Source organism: Melospiza georgiana, chromosome 19 (assembly GCF_028018845.1).
Source record: "Melospiza georgiana isolate bMelGeo1 chromosome 19, bMelGeo1.pri, whole genome shotgun sequence".
In the NCBI taxonomy this organism is placed as follows: Eukaryota; Metazoa; Chordata; class Aves; order Passeriformes; family Passerellidae; genus Melospiza; species Melospiza georgiana.
The window spans coordinates 8,098,398-8,104,397 of record NC_080448.1 but is presented as its reverse complement, the minus strand read 5'-3'; positions in this window follow the sequence as shown (position 1 = coordinate 8,104,397).

Genomic DNA, 6,000 nt, shown 5'->3' with positions numbered 1-6,000 from the left:
ATCACAGCAGAGGATGGAGGCCAAGAAGAAGAAGAAGAAGAAGAAGAAGAAGAAGAAGAAGAAGAAGAAGAAGAAGAAGAAGGAGAAAGGCTGGACATGCTCAGATCCCTCCATCTTGCCTTCTGAACCCCCATTCTAAAAACCCCAAAATCTACTTTTCCACCCCGTGATAAATCCACTATCATTCTACTTAAACTGTTGTGGCTTGTAATCCTTCATGTAAAGGTTGGTAACTGTTTTTTCCAAGGGCTCAATCAAAGGCACAGGGGGCTTGGGCTCTGTGCCAAGGTCTCTGAGCCCCCTGACAGGGTCTCGAATCCTCCAGGGCAGCCAGAGGAATTTCCTGGGTTCCTGCAGACCCGGAGAGATGGTTGGGATAAATCCATGGATAAATCCCATTTCCTGGATGCACAGCCAGGCAGGACAGGCAGCAGATGCTGTCCCGGCTGCTTGGCTGCAGAAAAGCCCCAATTTTTTGTGAGTTCCTGGATTTAAAGGTCAGGGAAGAGCAGCTTGTCTGACCTGCTGTGACACAGCTCCCAATTATCCTGGCTCCCCTTGGACATGATTGAAAACCAGGCTGGGAGGGCTGGGCAGGACTGGAGCCTTTCCTTCTTCCCGTGGGAGCAAACATCTCCCAAATATCTGATTTTAGAGGCACAGCTGAGCTCCTTCTTGGAGCCAAAATTCAGTAATTTTTTTTCACCAAAATTGAGTATTTATTTTTTTTCCAAAATTGAGTAATTTTTTTTCCAAAAATGAGTAATTTTTTTTGCCAAAATTGAGTAATTTTTTTTCACCATAATTGATTTTTTTTTTTTTTTGCCAAAATTGAATTTTTTTTTTCCCAGCCTGGGTAAAGCAAAGCCTATTGGCCAGGAAAAAAAAAAAAATATCATGGATTTTAATTCCCTGCAAATTGGTTTACAGCTGGTTTTGGTTGTGGCTCTGCGTCTTCACTGGAAATCTAAAGATCTGCTCCACAGGATGGGGAGAAAACAGATTGAGGGAAAAGTGGCTTAAACTGAGACACATCTTGAAAAACCAAACTGAACGTGGAAACATATTTTGTCATGGTCCAGCATGACAAGGACAAGGTGCAGAACCCCTCAAAGCCCCCCTGGGTGACCCAGTGACAAAGCTTCACCACCTGTGCCTCAGTTTACCTTGCCAGGGTCCGTGGCAGGCTCAGGGCTGCAGGTTGGGATGCAGCCTAATTAATGCGACATTAATTCACTGCACAGTAATTAATCCCAGCTGGTTTTCACACTCTCTCTGACCCTGGATTTGCAGGGTCTGATTGTGTCCTTTGCAAGGTTCCAGTTAAAAATAAAAAACTCTCCCTCAGCCCAAACTTCAGCTCCAGCTCTGTCCCTGCCTTTACCAAGTGATGTCCCAATATTTGATGTCCCAAGGTTTGATATCCCAATATTTGATGTCCCAGCTCTCCAGGATCCCTTTTCCTGCCTGACCTTGCAGGTTCAGCCCTTTTTGGCTCCCTGTCCCTGCTAAAATCCCAGCCAAGCCCGTGCCCAGAATACTTGGAGGAGGCATAGATCACCCTAACGATGCAAATCCAATTAGCTGAGGGCTGAGCACTCCACTGATGAAATCCAGGGGTTCAAAGTGCTGAGCCAGCGGCAGCTCTGCCCCTGATCAATGCCATGGAAATGATCCTGCTGCTTCCTGGGAGCTCATCCCTTTCTGTCCTCACATTTCATCCGAGCAGATGAATAGACCCCATTCTGGTTTGGGTTTGGGGTGGACACAGAGGTACCACAGCTCTGGTTTTGCTGCTGGAAAAAAAAAAATGAGGAAAAATTAGTGCTCAGATGGCTCTGGGGTGACCCAGAGGAAAGGGAGGATTCTCTAAGTGGGATCCACAGCGGAGGTGAGGAAAATGCAGTTTTGGGGTTGGTGTAACCCAGCAGGGATTTATGGAGATGCAGAGAGGGGACACGAGCTGGGAGAAGCACTGGGAGAGGTCCATGAGCACCTCTGAGTCCCACCTTTGATCTCCAGAGCTGTGCCCTCTCATTCACCCCTCATGCTGGTGAACCCAAACCTCTGGATCCATCCTGACCCCTCTGGATCCATCCTGACCCCTCCGGATCCACCCCAGCCCCTCTGGATCCATCCCAACCCCTCTGGATCCATCCCAACTCCTCTGGATCCATCCTGACCCCTCTGGATCCATCCTGACCCCTCTGGATCCATCCAACCCCTGCAATCCACCCCAACCCCTCTGGATCCACCCCAACCCCTCTGGATCCACCCCAGTCCCTCTGGATCCATCCCAACCCCTCTAGATCCATTCAAACCCCTCTGGATCCATCCCGGCCCCTCTGGATCCATCCAAACCCCTCTGGATCCATTCTGATCCCTCTGGATCCACTTCAGCCCCTCTGGATCCATCCCAGCCCCTCTGGATCCACCCCAACCCCTCCAGATCCATTCCAGCCCCTCTGAAGCTACCCCAACCCCTCTGGATCCACCCCAACCCCTCCGGATCCACCTCAACCCATTCACCCCCCATGCTGGTGATCCTGACCCCTCTGGATCCACCCCAACCCCTCTGGATCCATCCCAATCCCTCTGTATTCACCCCAATCCCTCTGGATCCATTCTGACCCCTCTGGACCCACCCCAACCCCTCTGGATCCACCCCAACCCCTCTGGATCCACCCCAATCCCTCTGGATCCATCTCAACCCCTCTGGATCCATCCCAGCCCCTCTAGATCCATCCAAACCCCTCCGGATCCATTCTGATCCCTCTGGATCCACTTCAGCCCCTCTGGATCCATCCCAGCCCCTCTGAATCTACCCCAACCCCTCTGGATCCACCCCAACCCCTCCGGATCCATTCTGATCCCTCTGGATCCACCTCAGCACCTCTGGATCCATCCCAGCCCCTCCGGATCCATCCCAATCCCTCTGGATCCATCCCAGCCCCTCTGGATCCATCCCTATGCCTCCAGATCCATTCCAGCCCCTCTGAATCCATCCCAACCCCTCCAGATCCATTCCAGCCCCTCTGGATCCATCCCAATCCTTCTGGATCCATCCCAACCCCTCTGGATCCATTCTGATCCCTCTGGATCCACCTCAGCACCTCTGGATCCATCCCAGCCCCTCTGAATCCATCCCAACCCCTCCAGATCCATTCCAGCCCCTCTGGATCCACCCCAACCCCTCTGGATCCATCCCAGACCCTCTGGATCCATCCAAACACCTCTGGATCCATTCTGATCCCTCTGGATCCACTTCAGCCCCTCTGGATCCATCCCAGCCCCTCTGGAACCATCTCAACCCCTCCAGATCCATTCCAGCCCCTCTGAATCTACCCCAACCCCTCTGGATCCACCCCAACCCCTCCGGATCCACCTCAACCCATTCACCCCCCATGCTGGTGATCCTGACCCCTCTGGATCCACCTCAGCCCCTCTGGATCCACCTCAGCCCCTCTGGATCCATCCCAGCACCTCTGGATCCATCCCAACCCCTCTAGATCCATCCCAGCCCCTCTGGATCCATCCCAACCCCTCCAGATCCATCCCAGCCCCTCTGGATCCATCCCAACCCCTCTGGAATCAGGAGATCCATGGGGAATGCCTGCATCCCCCCCCAAGCTCCCTCTCCCCACCCCAGATCCCCACAAGGACCTGCTGGATCATGGAAATGTTTAGATTGGAAGAAACCTTAAAATTCATCTCATTCCATCCCTCCTGTACACCTTCAACCCCTCCCACTGTCCCAGGTTGCTCCAAACTCCTTGGATTTATCCCCTGAAAACTCCCAGAGGAAAAAGACAGAAAACCCCCCCCCACATTCAGAAATGAAAATATTTCCCCTTGACATGTTTCCCTGGCTCGCAAGGAGCCGCCTCAATCTTTTGATCTGGAGTTTCTTCCCCCCTGACGCATCCTTTGATTGCATTTATTTATTTTTTACCTTAAAAAAGCTGGAAATCAACCCAAGCCCTTTTGATTTTGACTGGAACGGAGACAGAGCACAGATGATGTCTCTGGAAAGTGATTTCTGTTTTTTATTTTTCTCAACTCCTCCAGAACCAGGAAAAAGAAAAAAGCCCAAATAAATCTGTCGTTGGCATGGCTGGGAAGGAGATATTGAGTTTGTGGCCTTGGCTATGCTCTGCCAGGAGATGGAGATGCCAAAATGCCTCTGGAAAGAAGCTGTGGGTGCACAGGGATGGAATCCAGCACACCCAGAACCAGGATGAGCCCTCCAGAATGGAAATTAGGGGGCATTTTTTAGGGCGCATGTCCCTTTAGGGGGCATTTTTAAGGGTTTTGTCTCACAGGGAGGCAGCTCAGGGTTCTGCTCCTGCTCCAACTCATCACATAAAAACCTTCTCTGCCCCACAGAAAAATTGGGAATTTGGGGACCTTTGCAACTGGGAAGGTGTTTTTTTTGGTTTTGGGGTTTTTTTGGTTTGTTTTTCTGGTTTTTTTGTTTGTTTGTTTGGGTTTTTTTTGTTTTTTGTTTTGTTGCCTGATAGAGCTGGGGGAGGTTTTGTTTCTGAGCCCACCGGTGCAGAGATTTCCCTCTAATCAGGTTGGGATTTCATTTTCCTTTCCCCCACTCCTCCAGAAAGGTTTTCCCAAGGACTCAGCAGAAGACACAGCCTGGAAGAAAGGTGGCAAACCTGAGAGGGAGAAAGGAAACTTTTGAAGCCAGAACTGTTGCTGGGTTTGTGTCACACTTCCCACAAGTGGCTGCCATTGTCCTCATGTTCAAACTGTGGTGGGAAAATCCAGTTTATTCCCAAATTCTGACCCTCAGGGCCCTCCTTGGAACTTCCCTGTCCTGCAGGCCTTTTGTGCTGGCAAATTCAGGATAAATCCCAATAAAAGGAGCCAGGAGCATCTCCCTGCTCCTGGACCACAGCACTCAAACACCCTCCAGCCTTCCAGAGATGTGGATGGACCCAGACCAGCTGTGGGGAGCTCCAGCTGTTTCCCTTCCTTCTTTTCCCTCTCCTTTCCCCCTTTTCCCCCTCTCACTGCCAGCAGCACGTGATTTACAGCGAGATAACAGCTCCAATTGCTCCAAATTGCTTATTTGAGGCCTCGCTGGTAAATCAATGGTTTTAAATGGGATCGCGGAGCAGCAATCCCAACAACAGCAGGATTAAAAATAATACAGAAAAATACAAATGGAGCAGCCTGGCAGGAGGGAAAGGGGAAGGGCTGGGCTGATTGCACCCGGCTCTGCTGCTGGGTGGGCTCCAGGGGCTCGGGATCCACCCAATCCATTCGGGAATTTGGGTAAAGAGAGGTGAGGTTGCAAAGAAAGGTGGAATTTACTGGACTCCTTTGTCACAGCCCTTCAGCATCACGCCTGAGACAGGGTCCACAGCATCCAGATGTGGCACCTGGCTGTCCCTACAGACCTGAGCTTCCTCACACAGATGGGGAAACTGAGTCAAGGCATCCCTCAGGCTCAAACTGGGCTGAAACACCTCCAGGGATGCCCGTCCAGCTCTGCAGGCAAGGTGGAATCCCCATCCATCCCCTCCAAATTCCTGCGTGGAATTCCCCCCATTCCTCCCAGAACAAAGAGCCCCCGAAACCCAGGCATTTTCAGGTCCTTAAATCACCTTTTTCAGTTTTTTAAAAATTTTTTTTTGCTTTTAAGCACTCAGGTTCTCACCGTGAGTTAGTGAAAGAGAAACGCTGTCACTTAGCAACCTCCCCAGCCTGGAGGATGCAAAGGGAGGTGGGGAGAAGGATTTTTGAGTTTCCTCCTGCTGGAATTTCCAACTCAGTGCTGGAATTTCTGCATCTGTGAGATGAAGATGCAGGCGAACAAAAGCCCCATTAGAGGTGGCAGGGAGTGGATGGATGAGAGCCCTTCCTGTCAGCAGCTTCTCTTCCCCTTGATTAATGAATTTCATTTAGCACATTAACAACTCTACCTTCATCTGCATGGTCCAGGCAGCAAAAAGCTCAGCCTTGGCTAAACTGAGATGTGAGGGA